The sequence below is a fragment of the Nipponia nippon genome, unplaced genomic scaffold (assembly GCF_047370975.1).
Source record: "Nipponia nippon isolate SJK-2023a ecotype South Korea unplaced genomic scaffold, ASM4737097v1 scaffold_5, whole genome shotgun sequence".
NCBI classification, from domain to species: Eukaryota; Metazoa; Chordata; class Aves; order Pelecaniformes; family Threskiornithidae; genus Nipponia; species Nipponia nippon.
In genome coordinates, this window is record NW_028262369.1 from 38,346,805 (window position 1) to 38,368,398 (window position 21,594).

Here is a 21,594-nt window from a genome sequence, read left to right on the forward strand (position 1 = left end):
GGATGAGGCAGGGAGTTTGTGAGTGAGGGGGAGGCATGATCAGGCCGGCGGAGCAGGCAGGCAGAGGAGCAGAGGTGGGCCCAGCCTGCCTGGGCGCACAGGCGGCGCGGCAGGCAGCAGCAGGCAGCAGATGCTGGGGCTGCAGTTCCTATGGCAACATACGCAGGCGAATGCAACAAGTATGCAAACGTGCAGCGTTAGCAGGGGACAGCTCGGCGCGTTTCTGTGTCACGCTCCTCAGGGTGGGAGCAAAGCTGTGCACCATCCCTGGGTACCAGGGCTGCGGGGTACTGCCCCTGTGGAAAGCAGCACAAGTTACTGGCCCGTATTGAGGCCGGGCCCTCTCACTGCTGAGAAATGGATTTCTTGTGCTCTTTCTCCTCGATCCTAGGCGTCCTGAAACCCAGCAAAATAAGAGCTGCTGAGCATCTTGTCAGCAGCAAGGCGCGTGCATGCTGCATGGTGAGGACTCTGGAGGGGGCGATGGGAGAGCGAGCATCCCTCCCTCTGGTCCCTTGTGCCCATGCACCACAGGGCTGGGGGCTTCAATCTGCAGTGCCCTGGCTCGGCATGGCCTGCTGCAGCTGGCACACACCTCCAGGCACCTACAGCACGTAGGTGCCCTCCAATGAGGCTGTCACAGCATGGGGCCAGTCTGCTTACAGCAGGCAGAGATAGCACAAATTTTCACAGGCTGGGGCCTTATTCTTCACTCCTCAGTAATTTTTTGCAGAATTTTCCCTTTCTCTGCTCTTGTATCTCCTGTAATTAACCAGTGATTTGGGTGTGTAGTGTTATGCTAATGTCCTATGCTAAACAGCTGGAGACAGAGCACTAAGGCCAATTTTTCTGTCCAAAGAAGCCGTGTTTCCTGAGGCACTGACACTCTCAACAGAAGGGACATCCCTGTGGGGTGCTGAGCAAGGATGCTGCTCCGTTTGCCTTCAAGAGGCGCCCTGGCAGAGCAGACAGAAGGCAGGAGGAGGCCAACTCAGCCAGGCCATGTCGTCCAGGCTGCTCCCCATCACCCCAGAGCAGCCTTGCTCCTGCATGAGTTGCACCAAGCCCTCCAAAGCAGTGCTTGGGGTTTCGGCGGGTTTACAGCCGTATTTCGAAGTGCAGCTGCTTCCAACAGCAGAGGGAGCTCTGGGAGAGGAAGAAGAGCAGATGAAGCCTGGCAGGAGCAGCCCTGGGGAAGAGGGGAGGCAGGCAGGGGTTTGGCAGGGGTAACTGCAGGCAGCTCTGCTGCACCAGGTAGGGAGCTTTTAAACAGCGTAAAGGGATGAGGAAAAAAGGGGCCCGAGAGAGGGAGAAGTGGTTGAAAAGCAACCACCATGGAAATGGAATGCCAGAAGAACTTTCGGTATAAAAAGACATGAAAGAGGCAAGCAAAAGAAGTGTCTGGGTGCTCTTTCTTCTTTAAGATTTAAGACAGGCTAACTTCAGGGTGTCTGGTGCTAAATAGCTCTAAGGGGGAGGAGGGAATCTTAGTTACTCGGAGAGTGTTTTCTGTGTATTTAAACGTTAAAAAGGTCTGGCTACATTTTTTTTTTTTCCGAGGAGAATGCTCCGCGTTGAGCACTGTTCTCCAGTCAAATTCATTTCAGAAAGTTTCAGTGACATTTTGAGAAACTCTAGTGCCATGAATTCACACCAGGGTCAAAGGAACGCGGTGAGTATCCCTTTGTGGCTGTGGAAATGCATCCATTGGAAGATGATGGCCATTTCTGCCACAGGTGGGATGACAGCAGTATAAACCAGCCACATCACAGCGCCTACAAAGCGGGAGCATCGCTATGACTCTCTAGCCACCGAGATCTGAGCAGGAAAATAAATATCCCGGTCTTTCCACCCCTCATTCCCCACGGTCCCGGGTGCAGCACAAGAGCAGGCATGATTCATTCTACAGTCTCTGGGCAACCCGAGGGAAAACTGCCTGCTAATTTCAGTTTCTGATGTCAGAACATATAATTAACCTGACAAAGCAAAACGTTATTTTGGGTTAAGGCGTGATCAGGCCTTCCTTCTCCTGCTACCTTTTTCTCTATGGTGATAAAATAAGTTGGAGGTGTGGGGGGGGGTGGGGAAGGTATATGTTTAGTTGTTTTGTGGTGGCTATACAGGGTTGGCAGTGAATTCACCGCTGTGTAATACATAAAAATATTGCCAGTGCTTTCTCCAATTAGTTTACATTCAAGGTAAACACAAAGAAGACAGAATGATTTGGAGATTCCAATAACCTGCTTCCCTGCCACTGCACATATGTGCAATACTTTGGAGCAGGAGATGAAGCAGGTTTTAAATTAGCATGCTGACTGCCACGGTGGCTGTGGATAGGAATCACAGGAATACTTGGGATCTTTAAGGTGCATCATGTTAAAGTAGAGCGGATAGTGTGATGCTAAACTGACAGCGGATATCTAATTGTAGAAGCTTGAGGGACTGGAATACTTTGGTATATTGTCATTGTATTTGAAAAAGTATTGGGAAGAGGATTTCAGAGCTGGAGTTATATCATGTTGTTGCTATGTTTTCCCTTGGGTAGAGTCTCTAGAATAGAGCGATTGATTTTGTTTGATCTATAATATGTACACGTAACTAGCAGAAGCTGCTGCAGTTAAAGTGAAAAGATTAATCTAGCCATTTCAAGCAAAATCAACTTCTCTTAGTGCTGTGTTGGCAAGCCTGGGTTCTGCAGGCTCCCGGGCACAAACACAGCAGCCCTGTTGCAGTTGTTGAGTGGGAAAAGAGCTCCAAGTCCCTCTAGGTCCCTGATTAAGGATCCCCATTTTTAAATAAGCTTTTTCTACTCCCTTTCTGCAGAATGGCTGGTGGTTTCTTTGCTCCATGGGAAAACAGGAAGACAGAGAGGAGATGCAGCATGTAAGAAATAAATTATATATTCTTCCCTTACCCCCTTTTTTCTGCTGTTTTTGCCTGGTCTTCCTCAATTTTTTTTTTTTTTTAATGGTCCAGCTAGGCAAGCCCTTAATCTTCAGCCATTTGAATGACTGGAGATCTGTCATTTGCAGGCTCTGAGCATTTTGGTCCCACATATGTTCTTTCTTTTTCCTCCTGCTGCTCAGAAAGCTCTGCTCAGCTGTGCACCTCATTATGCCCTTGTGGCTAGGCTATTTTAAGAAAACTTCTTCTAAAGAAATAACAAAATCAGCAAGCTCTAACTATTGTAACTGTGGGACCGGGGAAGTAAAGGTTAAGTGCTAGCACAGGTATAGCTAAGCACTCTGAAGATAACTGGCTTGCCATTTCTTTAAAGACCACCATTTTCCTAGATGCAGGTAGAGCACTTAGGTTTTGTGTCTTGCCATTTGCACACAGCGCCACAGTCATTTCACTGAGAAAGCCAATCGAGATCTGAAGAGGGAAGAAAGGTTTTCAGATATGATTGGAAGAAAGAAATAACAGACTGAAATGTCCCAGAGGGAGGCAGGGAAATCGTTCCAGCAAGCTGGGCTGGACAAGCCGTGACAGCTGAAAGCTTCTTTTGGTCTTACCCTGCTAATTCTGGTTATGACAGGTTTTTAATTTTTATTTCCTATTCAGCCTCCATGCTTAACATTTAGTGTTTGTGGAAACCAGGGTGAGCAGAAGAGGTAGAGATCATAGAAGTAGTAAAGGGCAAAATTAAGAAAATGGGAAGAGCTAAGTAGATGAAATGGACTAATCCAGTCACAGACTAACCCCTCCTCCGAGCCCTCTGGCTCTAAAGATCTGAAGGTACCGAACACCTCAGTGGTGGTACCTGGTGCACTGCTGAGTTGGGATCTGAGTGTGAAGATGCCATGTTATCAGGCACTACATTTGACTGACGCAGGCTCTGTCTCGGGTTGACCAAGCAATGCACAACCTTATTCCTGCTTCTGCCAAATTACAGCCCTGCTCAGGCGAGCAGCCGGGGTGAAGGGGAGGCGATGGTGTTTGCCTGCAGCACGGCTTCCTGCCGCCCTGCCATGCCTCCCTTCCGTCTCAGACGATGCTGTGTGTTTTGTGAATTTATAGTCCTTTATTGGTAAGGACAGAATGAAACAGATTGGCCATCTGTCGGTATATCCACTGGACGAAAAGTGAAACCTCGTGAAAACTAGATCTTCTGTGTAATCAGAAGCAGCCAGCAGAAGTTGTTACGGCCTTCCTGCCATCACTTGAAAAACTTTACTAAGCTGCAGCGTGACAACACACGCTGCTTACCATGCACACACTGTCATGGCTGCTCCTCTGGTTGTTTCAAAATACAAAGGTACTTGCTCAGAATGAGGCCTTATCCCCCAAATATCCATTCCATTTTTAGATGGCTGTATTGCACACTGAGTCACTGACTTTGTATTATTGCAAACGAAATAGAACTGGTGAGCACATTGTGGAGTTCTGGATGTAATTAGAAGGGGGAAGAAACTACTTTTTATCCAAAACAGTCGTTCTGATGTTGTAAGATAGAGAGACTCCTCCTTTTTTCAGCACAAAGACAAGGTAAGGAGAGAGTGACTTTTTCCAACCAGGAAATTCAGAAGCTGGGAAGGAGTCGCGGCTCTGGAGCAGAATAGGCTGGATTGCAAGGCCTCCACAGGTGCTTTTAACATAGAGGCCGCTGTGCCAGGTGTTTGAAGACAAGCAGAATAGTGAAGGATCTTCAGAAAAAGTGGTTACATGGGTCTGGATAATTATTTAAGATGGAGTTATAAAGTAGCAAAGAAAGTTGCTTGGCAGGAATTAAAATACAATAAATTGATGGAATTAGAAATGAACCTAGCATGCTAGGGACAAAGTTTTGCAATGCTTTTTATAATGGAAAAACACATTTCTTTGCTTGTCTTAGATGTCTTTGGGATTGTCAGTAACACTGTAGCTAAAGGAGAATTGTCTGACATAATTTAGTTAGACTTTCCAAAAGCTTTGACACTGTGTCCTGGTCAGGGGGCACACTGAGCTGCAGCAGCCTTGCAGCGCAGCAGCACAGCCCTCGGGTGACAGGTTCCCTCTCCCCGCTGGAGGAGCGGAGCCCCTGAGCCGCTCACCCCGGGGCTGGCTCTCCACGCAGCAGCCTCTCCACAGCCAGCTGCGGGCACAAGCAAAGCAGGCCCTTGCCAACATCATCTGACTGCAGGGCAATAAAACAGCTGCCAACACGTTGCCTAATCTTGCCTGGAGAGTCAGCCTCACCACTGCTGCGGGAGGGCGTGGGGTGAAGAAGTGGCACTAATGGCTGGGTGGGTGGCAAGTGGCAGATCGGGACCGATAAGCATGGCTGCATCCCCAACCTGCCTTCCTGCCCGCGTGTCCTGGATGAGCACCACGGGCTGAACTGTTCAGCGCTTAGAAACCCTTTTTCTTGGGAACGGGTGGCCAGTATCCAAGTGAAGTGACTCATGCATCCTCCTCCTTATTTAAACTGGAGTCTTCTCCTTCAAGCTTTGCCCATTCCGTGAAGCCAAATTGCTGTGTTTCTGGAGAGGGGAAAGCCAGTTCCCTGCCCGTATCTCTCTTCTATGTTGCCGTCTGCACTTCTTCCCAAGTAACTACCTCATCTACCTCTTAATATTCCCTTTCATCTTAAATTTGCTTGGGAGAAAAATTTGCCAGCCCACTCAAAGCCAGGACTGAAATATTTCCCAATATGGATTTTCCTCACTGTTTTCTGAGGAACTGCTGGCACTTGCTATTTTTGGCACCATCTCTTCCTTATGTTCCCCTTCTGCTGATGTCCCTCCTGCACCTGGCTCCCTTGGACTGAGCTTGGACACCCGCTGGACAATGTCGAGCAGGCATAGCTGATATGCACAGGATGGCCCTTTGACTGAAAGAAGGAAAGAACTGGAAAACATCTCAGAATAAATTGTTAGCTTTTCAACCGGGCCAAAACCATAACTCTACTGGAGGACTGGTATCTTCTAAAAATTTTTGAGGTGGACCAAGCAGTTAGGTTAACAGGTTGGACTCGATGATCTCAGAGGTCCTTTCCAACCTTAACAATTCTATGATTCTATGATTCTATAATACTAAGGTGGAAAAATCTGACATCTTTTGGCTAGTCAAGGTTAGGGAATTTGAAAAATTTAAACGAAAATGCAGTTGTAAAAACAAACAGGATGAATTTATCCTGTGAGGCATATGGCTGCATCGCTATTGCTTGTTAATGTAATCACTAATTCAGTCCTCTGAGCCACAGATCAAAATAACAATATTATTTTATTTTAATTGTAAAGGGCCAACATCAAAACTGTGCAAGTGGAAAGAAGCCATTTTTCCTCCACTGTCTCTGTTCTTCTGGCATCTCTTTGGTCACATGGAGTAACTTGGAACTGGCTGATGTAATTCTGCTGAAACAACCCTATACACTATAGCAGGATAACAGAACAGCTGGGACATGTATTTGCCCCAGACTGAGCTCTTTCAGGTTTTTAACTCCCCTCCTCTCTTTTCCATCCTACCTCAGCATGTCTGAGGTGGCCAGAGCCAGAACCAGTGATCTAGAAAGAGCTGCCCAAAAGCACTGAGACTTGAGCCCAGCAAAGACCAAACCTGAGACAGTGGGAGAGCTCTCTGCTAGAGAAGCTTGAAAGGAAGGAAAGTAAAGAGTTTTAAATTAAAGAAAATTCAAGTTACCTTTAAATACATATCACAACAAGGGGAAAAAAACCCCAAACCAAGCAACCCAGCATACGTTCTGTAGGAGGTAAGTCTTTCACACTTGCGTTTGCCCCGTCAGAAAGGGACTCTAGTTGGATCTGGATCTACCCAGTTGCAGGTGTCTTCTGCCTCAGGTCCCCAGAACTATTCATTTGTTTTGCTGGTGTGCCTCAGCTTGGCAAGGTATCTTGATTGCCAAGTGAATGTGGATTCAGCTAGCTCTGACCAGCTCTGGCATTTGAAAAAATCCTTTTTCTTCCGCTTGAATTTCTCTGCCAGCTGCCTGCGAGTCAGGATTTCCCAGCCAGCAGCTCTTGTTATTATCTGTTTTCACTTGCCTTGATGTTTACCAGATTGGACTGCTTTTATCTCTATTAACCCTACATCACTGCGGAGCCCCAGTGTTACACACCCTATGTGGCTTGGCCACTGGGTCAGAGCAGAAATACATAAATAGATAATAAAATCCCCTTATTGAGGAAACAGTGAGATCTAAAATGCTGGCCAAAAATAACCCAAGTGTTGATGATCTCAGGGAAGAAAATAACTAAAAGGCCAAATGAAGGTATTAAAAATCAAAGCTTAAAATAATTGACAGCTCATTAGACTAAATCTGAACTCTGCTAAAATTCTCCACCAGATGAAAACTCTGGTATGAAAATAGTGCTGAGCAGCTGAGAGCAGGATAAGCTGGCCTGATTTTCTCTGGTATCAGAAGCTGAATTGCTGCTAAGAAGTGCTTTCATTTGTAACCTTAGATACATCTTACGGTCATTTAGACCAGAAGGTCTGATTAAAAATGCATCTAAAAATGTAAAGGGAAGATTCTCAGTCTTTAAAGGGCCATAAAGCTATGCTGAACAAGCGCCTAAGGGCCATTTCCCATCTCCTCCAGTTCCTAGAAATCATGGGGATGAAGCAAAATTTGGAAGATGAGCCAGTATTTTTTAAAATTCCATTCTTGATCAAGTTCGACATAGTTTCAAAAGTAATAGGTTACATCCAGTTCTACTTAGAAAACCCCACAAGTCTGGTCACTTGTGTTCAAGAAAGACTTCAGGGTACTGGTGCCCTTTCACTTAAAGGAGGAAAAAAAAGTTTCTAATGGATTTTGGGGTGAGGACCGGGGTCAGTTCGGCTTCTGCCTCCGTGTGCTGTGCTCAGCCTCTGCAGCTGCAGGGGCAGGATCGGCCCCTGCCACCCGAGCGGCTGCCGCCCTCCACCCAAGCTAAAGCTGCCTTTGGCTTTCTGGTTCCCTCAAGGCTGATAAAAGAAAACTGACTTCCCCCCCCCCCCTAATATTTTAATAATTCAAACACATAATTTGAACTTGTCGCTGTTTTATTTACCTCACGTACTACACTTCATTTACCTGCACAAGGAGAACAAACCGCCGGCTTTGGCACCGGGCGTTTCGCTTGCATTGCTGCCGCTCAAACGAGCGCCCCGGCGCAGCCCTCGCTGCGGACACCGCAGGCCAATTTGCTCAGCTCACGCTTAACAGCCCCCCCCCCGCCCCCGGCCCCCGGCCGCGCCGCTGCGCCCCAAAGCCCGAGGCCGGAGCGCCGGGCCAGGGGGCGGCCGGCGGGGAAGGGGCAGGGGCGGCCGGCGGCCCGCCGGCACCTGAGCGCGGCGGCTGCGCGGGGGGCGAGCGGGCGGAGCTGGCCCGGCCCGGCCCGGCCCTCACATGCGCGGCGCCGCGGGAGCCATTGGCCGCCGCCGGGCCGCGGGGCCGGCCCTCGCCGCCGCCGCCGGCAGCCGGTGCCGTCCGTGCGCCGAGCCATGCGGGTGCGCGCCGCATGCGGAGAGCGCGCTGCAGGGCGCTGCTAGGAGCCGAGCCCGCCCGGCCCGGCCCGGCCCGGCCTCCCCTTCCCCGCCCGCCGACCGCATGGCAGCGCCGCGGGAGTGACCGCCTCGGAGAAGGTCTGCGTCCCCGCGGCACGCACGGCCCGGCCCGGCCCGGCACGGCACGGCCGGGCGGCTCTCGGGGTCCCTCAGCCCGCGGGGCCGTCCCTGAGGTGAGGTGAGGCGAGGCGAGGCGAGTGCGGGGCCGGCGGGAGGCGGGCGGGCAGGCGGGGGAGCGGGCGGCGTGGGCAGCAGCACCGGCACCCCCGCCTCTCCCTCCCTGCGCTTTCCGTCGCGCTTGCCTTCCCTTTTTTTTTTTCCTCCTTTTTTTCCTGCCTTCAAAACGGCCTGGGTTGGCCCGCTTGCGTTGCTGCCAGCGCCGGTGTGCGGCGGGGGCACCGCCGAGCCTGGGCAGAGCCGCCGGCGGGACGCCCGGGAGCGGCCGTGGCTCGCCGAGGTGGTTTCGCCCGGGGGTGCGCATCCACGCAGGACGATAGCGGGGCCAGCCCCGGCTGCGGGGCCGGGAGTCCAGCGTGCTCCTGGGAAATGCGGCTGAAAAAAGCGAGCCCCCTTCCCAGACTTCTGGTATTAAACCCATGTGGGGACCGCCAGCTGTGTGTCTTTTGTATGGGGTCAACTGTTCTCGCTGTTGCACCACACGCAGATTAAAAGGGGCCTAAACCAGTCAATAAAACACATCTTCAGGACAAAAATAGCCCTTGTCAGAGGATCGTCTGTGGTTTTTTTTCGAGGCACGTCTCCTCCCTTCCCCCTGCTCCCCAATACGTGGCAATACCGACTCCTGCTCCTTGAGGATCCCTGAGCCTGGCACAGCAGCTCCTCTGTCTTGCAACCTCCATTTCCCCCCCGTCCCTGTTACAAGTGCCGCCACTGCTGTTAAGCAAAGACGAATTGAGGCACAGAAGGCTTGTGACTTGCCCAGCATCCCTTTAGGGAAGCTGGTCTGCGGTCAGTGGGGGGATGCAGGCTGTGCGCTTACAGCACGCCAGCGACCCGTGGCAGTTTCTCCTCTGGACGCTCCCAGTGTGTAAGAGCCATGAGGTAGGTTACTCAGACTTGAAAATGGAGGACGGTAGTGGTAACCAGCCTGTTGTTTGGTGGAATAAGTCTCAGCAGTACTTCCTGTAATGGTGGTGCTGAAAGTGATGTTTTACTTTGCTTGGCTGCTGGTGCAGAGAGGAAAACATCTTCTGTACTGGCTTTGGGGTACCCGCTACTTGTAAGCATTGTAGGTTACAGCTTTTTTTATTTAAAAAAAAAATAGTGTAGGGAAGTATTTGAGGGTTTTTCAGCATTATGTCTGTCAGGCGTGATAGGAAAGGATCATCTTTTCTGCCTCTCAAACTGAAGGTGGGGAATGGCTATGCCCCCTTGTTTGGGAGAGAGGGCTTTAGGATGTGAGAAATTTGCAGGAACAGCACAGAGATTTTGATCCCACAGCTCTGAGCTATCAAAAAAGCACTCTCATCCCAGATGGGGTAGCTAAGTCCCTTTCTCTGTGTCTTTTCTTTTTTTCTTCCTTTATTTGTTTTCCTCCCTTCTTCCTGGTGGCCGAGGAAACCCCCTTTCTTCAAACTTAGGGTAAGGATTGGTAGTATAGAAGGTCAGTGTTGTGTTATTTGCTCTTGATTGCCATCTTAAATTAATTCACCGAGCCTTACTCAGAGGCCAGGATCCTATTCATTCTTTGTGACTTACAAATCCCCTGTAAACCTTTTATTGTTAGTTGAAACTGATTTATGAGGTCCTGACCTAGGAATATGCTACAGTGGCTATATTTTCTGTGCTGTACACCATTTTCTCCTATGTTTCTGAGCAAGCATTGCCTTTATAGTAAACTCATTTGGTGCTTTGCCTGTATCTTGCTTAGTGTGAAAAACACTTGTCTGTTCTGTCTGCTATGTCTGTTTCTTGCACATAATAAGCAAGGAATATTTAAATAGATACTGTTATTTGCAATCCAGATTACTTTGCTAAAGATCCAAAGTTTACAAAGGCTACACGAGGTAACATGTGGAAGGGAGCAGCATTAAGCAGTAATTTATTTTGTAAGATCCAGATATGCACCATAGATATCCGTGCCAGTCCTGACATCCTTGGGGAGACGGTAATCTGTCCAGTGCATTCAGACCTGGAGGAGGAATTCTAAAACAGCAGCACTGGCAACGGAGAAAGTCTGCGTGCTGCCATCACGGGAAGGTAATTATTAATAGGAACAAACCTGTATAATAACAATGCAAAGAGAGTGAAAGCACTTAGGTGCTCGCTGTGGAAAGATTAACCAGTGTACGTTGCACTATACCACATAACTGCACATGTGAAATATAGTTCTTGTATTCCAGTTCTTTCTTCTCCCTGTGTTCCTGTTGCCTCAGACAAGCCTCTTTCTCTCTCTTCTGTAGCAGTAGGTAGGTGGTGGTATGGAGATATCACGACTGTACATCCTGTGTATGGACAATTTTCTTGACTGCCTGCCTGGAGAGTGAGAAAAAAGCTAAATGCTGTTGGTGGTATGCTTGCAATAGGTCCTGCCAGTGACAGGAGGATAAGAAAAAAAAGGCTAGTGGAGAAAAGGGTAGGTACATCCTTGTGGTCAAAGCGCTTGTGACCATGTGCGTTGTGGCTTTGGTGCAGTTTTGTAAGAATTGGCTGTACTGAAATCTCCTGCCTTGAAGTTCTTTTCATTTCTCCAGGTATTTTCATTCCTTCTGTGTATTGAGGTCCCATTCAAACTCTGTTGAAGCCAGTGGGAGTAAGTGGATTTTGAATCAGGTCCTGTACCACCGGCTGAGTTTCTTTTCCCCCTTGTGTTTTCTGATGGCACCAGCTGCTGTGTCAGTTCCTCCTGGTGCTGCGTGCCGGTGGGCTGGCTTGGGATGTCTTGCAGGCAGAGTGCTGACTCAGCACCTCAGCCCAGGGTCTCCCTTTGCTTTCTCCTGCATCTCTAAGAGCCAGAGGACAGTTTTGATACAGGTACATGGACACCATGATCACTGAAGATGAATGAGGCTTAAAGCATTTAATCAGTGTGGGGGTGGTGATGGCCATTTTACTGAGAAGTAGCTCAAGTCACAAATGATGCCATGGGCGAATCTGGTAAACTAGTTTCTCAACTGGATGCACACAGAAGGGAGTTCCAGAGTTAGTATTTTACCAAATAACGAACTCTGAAGGCTTTTAATTTCTGTTCAAAAAAGCAATCTGTATCGTCCAATTAATTAATAAAATTCCTGTAGATCCCTAAATATTCACAAAACACAATTAGCAGTGTTTATGTTATACTCAAATGTTACTATATAAAGTGGAAAGAACAAAACATGTTATTTCAGTTTCTGCTGTTTAAATTTCTCTATTTCTTGCTAGCATTGAAATGAGACTACACAGTTCTCCTTTAGGTTTGTTTGTTTGTTTGTTTGTTTTTTCTCCTTTCTTTCTGTTTTTATTTATTCATTTATTGTCTCTTAGCGGAGGGAAGATTATATCCTAGGAAGAAAAAAAGCCTTTGATGTATTAAGAAAAATGGAAATAATTTTCCCCAGAAACCTTGCATTTAGATAAAGACTTGTCTGTGCTTTTGTATAACTGACATCTTAAACATTTTTTTTTATAACAAGCAGTGAAAAGTCTGTGGACTTCACCATGCAAAGACTTGCACACATGACTAATTTTCCACATGCATATAGTCTCATGAGTACACACACACGCATAAGGCTCTCTGGGGTCACAGTGAAGGTGCTGGATCTTGAAAGTGTTTATTCTTGGCTGTGATGTTGAGGTGCTGTGGGCCTACACTTGTAAGTATTTGCCAGACAAGGGCTGAAATATGGAGAAGGATGTTTGTGAAATACAGTTTTCTAGCAGCTACCAGCATTACACTTGTAAAAGCGATTGTAATTAGTGTTTCAAAGCTATTCTGTACCTCTTGCCTTGAGAACACTTTGAGCTACATTTTTTTCAAAGTTTGACTTGCTTGTGTTGGGGATGGGTTTGGCTGAAGATCTTTTGGTCTAAGCAAATTGAGTGCAATTTTCTTTTAACCATATAGCAAAGAATAGGTACTGGTTGCTTGCCAAACAATTTCTCCCCTCGGAGATTCCAAACAAATTTAGGGAAGAACAAAGCCAGTATTTCTAGCATTTGACTTCTTGAGAATCACCTTGGGTTTTGGCATGTTAAAAAGGAAAGTGCATCGCAAGTCAAGTTGGCACTTTCAAATACCATCAGTAATACTCATTTCCACATCATTAATTTTGACTGACACTGCTTCAGTCTTTCTCTCACCACAGATTTCTTTAATTGAAAGAATTGAAGCTCTCTTCATTTACTTCTATATTCTCTTCAGCTGTATTCTCCCAGTCTTGCAAGAACAGGTTCCTGCCCCCCTTCAGGAAATGGCTAGGAAGAGTAGCTCAAAGACCTTCATGTAGCAGCTGCCAGAGTGTTCAGGGAGATATCCTTGGAAGGAGGAAGCTTGTTTTCTTGGAATCAAGCCAGCAAAATGCCACTCTTGCCCAACACTTAGAGGCAAGCAGTACTCTAGGAAGAGAGTATGGCTGCACCAAGGACCCGTTTATTCGCACTGTTTTAAAAGAAATACCTTCCCTTTTCTTCTTCCTCCTCTTCAAGTATAAATCAGGATATGAAAACACGTTGTTCATGTAGTCTCAAAACTGTTGCTACCTATAATTTTCCTTCTTTTCACTTGAGCTCTTTCCTCAGAAGTGATTTGGTCTAAGACTGAAGTAGTTGTGATATTCAAGACTTCAGAAACAATCATTGTGTAAAATACAGCCACCCTTAGGGGAGGAGGAAAGTTATGTGTTGCTCAGATTTTTTCTTTTCAGAGACCCTTTTCTTGGTGAAGGCAACTCTGATGAAGAAGCAGGAAAAATAACCAGGCTGAAAGCATGTGGCAGCCAGCAGTGGGCGAGAATAGCAATCACCTTTATTCACCATGGTCCTGCATTTTGTGTTGTGTGATCAATAGAAAAAGCAATGGTCCGGTTCCTGTGACCTGCCTTGCTCCTTGTTAGTGTTAAAAAAAGAACCCTCTCTGTATATGGTCTTTGCGTTAACAGTTAGGCATCAAGTGTTCTGTCTTATGAAGGTCTCCTTTGAAGACAAGGAAAATGCAGTGGAAGATTTCTCAGACCCAAGGGGTGGGCATAACAGGTAATTAAATGCTGTTACTACCTTTTCCTGTCAAACATCTCTTCAAAATGTTTGCTGTGCATTGAAATTTGAAAAAAATTGCACAATTCCCAAACTGGAGTTTTAAAATCCCCCTCTATTTGCTGGCTCAGGATTTTTCTGTCTGAGTCGCATCTCCTGATGATGTCCCCTGTATGTTGAGACCATGGGTGGGGCCGCCTAAATACAGGTGTCTGTTGCTGTTTTAGGTGTTTTATCTGTGATACTCACATGGAACTGGTAAATACAATGAGACCTACAGCAAACAATGTCCTGCAGCATCTAGTGGAGACCAGTGATGCTCTAGATGGACCCCTTCCCTAGATTCGTTATGTAAAGATACATGCGGAAAGGAAAAAACCGAACACGAAGGCTCTTTATAGCCCTTGCAGTGAAGCAGCGAGGCAGGCTCCTACCCGCCCCCATGCAACCTAATGGCTACAAAGCCACAGCCAAGATGCAGGTTTGGTTGTTTTTTTTTTTTTTCCCCTCCCTTGGACTTCATTCTTTACAAGTCAGCACTGAGATAAGTTTCTCTATAAAAGGTGTTCCTGGTTGCCCTTGGGTTCTACAGAAGCCAGGGCTGCCGCACCTCTAGTGTTTTCAAGCCTGGCCAATGCCACAAATACCAACATGCCCACTAAAAGCAGCTTTGGTTTTTTGGGTGGACTTTGTTTGAAGCACTTTGTTCTTGCTGCAGTGATTTTCCAACTTGGGATTATAGCTCTGAGGAGAAAACAAGTGCATAGGATGTGTATATGAATATGACGTCTGAGTATCTATCTGTTCTGCAGCCGTCACAGGATAGGGAGGAAAGGAAACTTAGACACTTTCAGCTGGTGTGAGAACTCATATAAAGAACACCCATGCCTGGAATAACTCTAGTGCAGGCTTGCTGAAGCTGTGTGTGATAGAGATGGAGGCAGTTCTGTAATCTTGCAGTACCTTAAGGTCAAAAGAAAAGCTGGTAACTCCAGGGAGATTATTCATATACCTTGACGTGTGCACATACAAAGTTGATTTTGTCATACTTTGTCAACAAAAAGTATAGTTTGTTGTCTATCTTAAATACACCGATTAAAAAACCAAGCTTATACAACACTGATTTGCTAATCATTGAAAATAACCTTTCAGTTCAAAAGCTTCCTCTGTGAATATTAATATTTTATACAGAAGTATTATGTAATAGACATTTTGTCGCCTTTGCAGTCCTGCACAGAGGAACGCATTGTTAAGCTGATGTCATTTGGATTGTTCAGTATAAATTTGTCCACTAAACCAATGCAAATGCCAGTGAATGATTAAAAGAAGTCCATCTTGCATATTTGTACATAGTGCTTTGTGTACAGATTGTGGAAAGGGAGGATAGGAATTATTTTGGTCTGACGGTCTCTGCATTAAAACTTGAGTGAGAAGTGTGAAAGGTGGTGCACTAGCTTGCTTTCTTTTCAAGCACCACTATGGTTACAGGCACTTTCCACATGCATTAGCAATTGCCTTCATCAAAGATGCACGGAGAAACCAGACTTCACGCTTAATCTGACTGGTGTTTAAAAATACAAACTGAGAAGTCTACATACAAGGTTCTTCTCAATGGCTGCCATCCAGAAACTTTCATGTACTTACTTTCTGTCTCATTAAATTAAGAAATAAAGCCTAAACTACCTAGCTTAGAAGAGGAACTGACAAAAGGGAAATGAAACTTTTCATGCACTTGAGTCTTTTAAAGTAACGTTTGCTGTTTTATAACCCATGCTAAATTTCTTCACTGTTTTACCTTGTTGGTATAGTTAGCTGACAGAAGGGGAAGACTGGCTTGCTGGTTTTGCTTCTTTCCTTTCCTCTCCCTCTGACAACAAATCTGTTGGCTCTTGCAACAAGGAAGTGGAGGAATGCAGATACACAAATGCTCGTTGGTGCTGCAGAAGTCGTGAGTTTGGTCAGCGCTAGTGCCCCGATGGAAAGGGGGTAGGAAAGTGTTTAGCAGGAGAACTATGGCAGAAGAGCGGTTCTCGGAAAAAAGAGTGGACTCAGAACGAGACAGAATTGTACTAGTAATAAATCAGGAAAATGAAAAATGCAGTGGTTTGGACAAGACTTTATTTCCAGTGGTTAAAATTTGTGGTTATGCTTTGTTTATTTTTAGAGTAATTTGATTTAGGATGTACCTAGATTGAAAGGTGAATTTAAGGGTGTCCTTATTAGCATCAATCAGTTTAACCAAAACAGATGTTAAGGAAAGAAACTGCTGGGGCCAGAGTTACAGAGAACAAAAATAGTAACGCATGTAGTAAAGCCAGAAAATAAAAACACAAGAGGCATGCAAAAATTCATAAAAAAATAGTAACAGTGTGGCAAAGGAAAGCAGATAACAAAATTGTTGAAATAAGTGTGAGTAAATATAAAAGATCTTAAGGCATGAAGTCGTATGTACTGTTCTGCACGTGGAAAGTGTATGAATTCTGTTTGCTTGACTGGGGGAGTCTCATCTCCAGAAACAGGGCTTTCATATTCACAGCTGAATGGCCAAGTTCTCCCCAGTTGCAGTCAGCTTGAAAGCATGTTGCAAAGTAATACAGACCCCTGTGTGGACATATGTATTCATTACAGCAAATCTAACGGGCACCTATAAACTTACAGGTTGAATTGGTACAAGCCTGGTTTTGGCTGAATAGTTTTGCACCTGCCTAATTTGTGTTGTAAAATCGCAGTCCGTCCATGCGCACGGCGGCCCAGAGCAGCCCGGTCACAACGTACGCAGCTGGTCAGTGGGAGAAGCACAGAGTGTTCCTCCTCTGCTGCTGCTTTTGTGGGTGAAGAGAGGGTGGCAACCCTCCACGCTCTGATAGCTGTTGCTTTCTGTCACCCCAGCCATGTTAAGGCTTCTTCAGTCTCTTGATTATTTACCTGCTTGCTGTCTGAACTTGTAAGATCTTAGATCTGGCTTGCTGTCTGCTAAAGAATGTAATACCAGAGCTACCAGCAGCAGCCCCCTCTCTTATTGCCTGTGGATCAAACCACGGGTTGCCTATAGCACTGGGAAATTTTGCCCGCTTGCCCAGCAAGGTTTGATTTGTTAATGTCTTGGCTATACTCCTGCTTTCTGCGACAGAAGAGAGGAAGCAGGGAGAAGTTTGCACACAACCCCTGGCTCACGGAGAGGGGAAGAGGAGGTGGTCGCAAAGCGAAGGGAAGAATTACAGGGAGCTCCCGAAATAAAAGGGCTGTGGGGTGGCACGTGAAGAGCTGCAGCGAGGCCCTAGTATGGACACTGAACCCTGCAGGGAGCGGCAGTGGGATCCTGTGGGCTCCCGTGGAGTAGGAGCAATGCCTAAGGTGCTTTCCAAAGGGAGTGTGGGTTCAAGACCAGCTGGAGCAAATCTGAGCTCACTCCACTGTTGAAAGGGGAAGCCCTGCCCTCCTGCCCAGCCGCCTCTGCCGCCGTCGCTGTCGGGCAGGGCGCTTCTCCCAGGCACACACCGGGGGAGAGGGTGGGAGGGTGTCCGGGGCCACCCCGCTCTTAAGCAGAGATAGCAACAAAATCTGGTATTTATCTGGTTAGGTTACGCGCTGCTTTTGACAATACTTCTCCAGTAGGTTTCTGTGCTAGTTTGGGGCTTTTTCTGCTCTCTGGATGGCATGACATTTTTCCTGTGTGGTGGTTTGTTGTTTTTCTTATGCAGCAACAAGGGAGGAAGATGGCATTTTAACCAAAGTGATTGTCAAATGTCTGCTGTTGGCTGGGTACTTGGAGATACATGGAGAACTGAGAATTATTCAGTTGTGCTGAAATTAAACTTCTAATGCCTGGAACCGCTTCACTTACTTTATCAGCCGAGGTTTTTTTTCCCCGAGATCTCTACTTCTTCCCCGAAATACTGTGTTTTCCCTCCTTCTCCTTTCTTTCCAGAATTCATAATGATTTGCTCTGTAAGTGCATTGTCTGATTTTTTTTTTTCACTCTGTTAGCAATGATTGTTTCCCTGTTAAATGCAACCCCTGTTCAGTGCAACAGAAATAATGTTTTCCTTAGTGGAAAATATGTTTGATCAAGTGACTGTAGAAATGAAGGCAGCCACGTGTAGGCTACAGTATATAGGACGTGGCATTTGGAGGTTGCACGTGTTATGCCTGAAGTGCCAAGTGCCTGGCTGTGATTCACATAAAATTGGCACTGGGTGATGCCAACACCCCAGTGTAGATGGGGTGTAAGTCTTTCCCTATGCTGAAGGGGCCTGAAAGAAAAGAGAAGGATTAAAGGGAACGAGTGCCAGAGGGGCTAGGTTATAAGAGAAGTGGTAGATGTGCTCCTTATTTAGTCTCCTCCGTACCCGCTGTCCCACACACTGAATCTGTAACAGAGTGGGCGTGTATTCTTATATCAGAGCAGATGTTTCTGTAAGTAAGAGGTTGCTTTGTTTTAATAAATTGAGGTTGTCACTTAAAAAATGGGAGGGGGAGCTGAAGGAAGAAGCATAAGGAGAGAATTCTTCACACAGGATTTGGAACAAAATCCAGGAGGATTTCTGTGGCAAAAACTGTGGGGAAGATTCCTTCACTGGTCTTGGCTCTCCCCAGGCATCTACTTGTGTACTGGTATGATTTAGATGAGAATTTCTGCTTTAGTATCTTCTTAAAAAAAGAACAAAACCAAAAATCAAAATCTTATGACCGTGGTTTTTCATTTGTTTCCCTCCACCTCTCCTCTAGGTACGTTCCAACTCCTGTGCTCAGTCTGTCCAGGGAAGGGGAGAGGGGTGGTGATGGACTGCAGCAGTCTTTCAGATTATGATGGAGCTCTTGCAGACAAGCTGTCCTGTTCTTCCATGGCTTACCCAGTGTGGTGGTGGTGATGTTCAGCCTCTCTTGACGCCTTTCCTTAAAGGCTGATGCATTTTCAAAAAGTGCAGCCCTCCTACTTTAGAGATGGGAACTGCCTTTGCCTTCTGTTTTCAAAACCTGTTTGTTTCCTTTGGGGTGGTTGCCGAGGAGGGGTTGGAGAGCATGGCGGGCTCTGCCTAGGCCCTTCTTACCTGGGTCTCTGACCTGGTGAAAAAAGGTTACAGAAACAGCCAAGGTGAATGGCCCCGTGGCTATGAGAGCGTTTTCTGTCAGGGCTCAAGTATGATCCAAAGGTCTGTTCTGAAACCTGCTTGCAATAGACCATTGTCAGAGCTTTTTTTCCTCTGTGCATTTAAAAACCAACTGTCTCTGAAACCTCCAATTCTAGTGATGTATGCTGCAAGGGGATTTAGTTCTTCTGAGAGTGCTTGACCACCCTGAACCCTTTGAAGGAGGAAATTCTTTAAGACGCATATTTTATTTGCGTATTTGGCAGTGTCTTCCCCATCTCCTTATCCTGGGTCTCTACCGCTAAGAAGAATCCTGGAACAGCAGGTTCCTGCTGACCTTTAAAATGCTCTCAGTGGAAAGCATGACACAGGGCTTGTTCCTGTGGGCTTCTGAGTGCCAGCAGGTGCCAACCTTGAAAATGCCTCGGAAAATAAATTAAGAGGTAAGCGTGTGTGTTGGTTTGGCTTTAGTTTTTTCTTTTTTTTTCTGCAGTGGCTTGGGAGCAGCTTAGGTGGTGAGCGCACTGTGCTTGGCGCTGGACACAGACCCTTATGGCAGAGAAGCTCTCTGCGGCAGCCACCACCAATGTGGAAGCAATGGGCTGGTGGCTGAAGCAGGGGATGCAGCTGGTTGTCCTTGCCTTTGAGCTCTGGCTGCGGGGCATTCCCTGTGCTGGGGGGCTGCCCTGGTTCCTGGTGAGGTGCTGCTGCCGGCCAGGCTGGGGCTTGCCAGGCTGGGGCTTGTCAGCCTTGCAGCGAGCGCCGTGCTGTGCTGGCGCTTGCGCCCTGGCAGCAGTGCGCAGCGGTCGGCAGTGCTGGGGAAGGGCTTGGGCACGCAGCAGCACTCTCCAGGGCAGGAGAGGCAGGAGAAGGGCAGCGAGGCAGTGGTGGCCAGCCTGCCGCGCACGGGGAGTCATGTAGAGTCGTGCCTGTTGCTGGGGGACTCGCTTCGGCTATGAAGCAGCATCCGTCTACATAGCGGCTTTCTCGGTGTTTGTTGATTGGAGGCAATTACTGTAAAATACTTGATTTATAACGAGGTATACTTAATAAGCAGCAAACTAAAATAAATACTTATGAATTACCTGCTGGAGTCTGGCTGTTCATTTTGCTGAGTTGTTGCTTTCCATCTGTGGGTTCTGCTCTGCCCTGGAGCCTCTGAGTTGCTGGAGGTAAAGGCAGCCGTGCTGGGGTCTTGGCTGGTGGAAGTGTTGGGCTAAAGGAGGAGGGGGGAGAATACCGTTTCTTCTCCATTTTCTTCATCCCGGGGATAGAGGTGTTTTCTAGAGGTTTTCCAGGCAGCTCATTGATTCAAGGTGGGCTGCTTGCCTGGCATACTGCTTTAATGCAGCAGTTCAAGTGTGATCAAAGCAGTTGTGTGGAGCATATGCAGTGTGCAGCTACCACATCATTGGCGTCTGGTCTGGCTTTTACGGTGGTGTAGGGAAGCGGCGATATAGAAATAGCAGTGCTCTTGGTTAATTTTGGATGAGCCAATATGTTTAAGAAAATTTGTGGGAAATGGCACATTGCTAGTTGGAGGGATCTCTGCTCTTCAAGAATAGGGCAACTCATTCAGAGAATTTCTGAAATTATTAAAATAAGGGTGTGCTCAGCCTTCCCCAGAGATCAGGCTCTGGTGGCAAAAGGATGACTAAAGTTTCACTTCTGTGTCGCAGAGCAGTGTTTCTCTGACTCCTCGCTAGCATCAATGCTTTATTCAGCCACTTTGATTCACAGCAGTTTGTTTTTATACAGGAAGAGTCTGTGGCACTTGTCAAAATGAGAAAGTGACTGTCAGTGCCTGGCTTGGTATTCCCGTCACCAGAGCCTCCTGGAGCCAGTGCTCAGCCCAGCTGAAGCCGCAGGAGGAAGAAGGAGAAGCACAGCCTGATCAGGTACTGAGCCGGGAATGGGAAAAGTTGTCTGATGTTGAGCTGAAGTGAAGTTGTGGATGATCATTAGTTATAAAAATAGAGTTCTGTTCCTTAAAAAGTCTTGCTAACATGTGTGATATGATGGTGGCCCAGTAACAACAACCACATCATCAGTGTGCCTGGCATGGGTGCATGTTATATGCTTGAGTTCTGTAATAGATCTGAGGTAAACATAAACAAATGCAACTTTGCATTTTCTGGGGTATTTGTTTTACACATCTAATATGCAGTACAGCTCGGTATATGTTTGCCAATACCTGTATCCAGGCTCCATGTGAGTTGGAAAGAATGTACTAGGAATGCTCTTAACAAATATTTGAATGTTGAAGAGCAATTTAATGTCTTGAGGAAAGAGTTTTTCCTCAGTTTTATTCTGTGTTCTAATAGGTGCCAGCTTTCCAGGAGCACAACGTTATGCAGCAACCATAGAGCACGGAAAGGTAGTAGACTGATGGGTTTTAAGACAAAATCAGCTGTCGGCTTGCTAGCTGTGTTTTTATTTGCTGGTATTTCCATAACCATTCCTGGAGACTGGTATTTATTCTTGCATTCACATCCTTCAAGTTGTCATGCTTCAGAAGACTTAGTTAGGTTCATCTTGTTGTATGAAGACAGCCAGAGAAGTTCAAGGTTGTGGTTTATTGTACTCGATTTTTTTTTTCTTACATAACTGTACTTTCCAGTTTACGTGGAACTCCTGCTCCAAGGACCATGTTCTGAAAAGACTTTGCATATTTTTATGCACCTTTAGAGATTCCTTAAGAACAGGGCTGCTACTTATGTGTGCTCGTACAATGCTTAGGATGGCAGTGGCCTGCAAGTCACTTCTAGAGGGAAGCATTCTTTGAAGAGGCACAGTGTTTGTCACCTCGAGTGATGCTTTC

At 46.8% G+C, this 21,594-nt stretch overlaps 1 protein-coding gene across 4 annotated transcripts in view; it reads left to right on the forward strand.

Moving 5' to 3' along the window:
- Positions 1-8,379: 8,379 nt before the first annotated feature.
- The window catches only part of LRRC8D (leucine rich repeat containing 8 VRAC subunit D), a 55,192-nt gene continuing 41,977 nt past the window's right edge, over positions 8,380-21,594 (forward strand). For 2 of the 4 annotated variants that reach the window (XR_015698991.1, XM_087733208.1), the window contains exons 1-2: positions 8,380-8,663; positions 20,532-20,671. The gene's annotated coding sequence lies outside the window, so the exon portion shown is untranslated. Of the gene's footprint in view, positions 8,669-20,531; positions 20,672-21,594 lie in introns of all 4 variants that reach the window. The other 2 variants (XM_087733214.1, XM_087733211.1) reach the window with 2 other exon arrangements.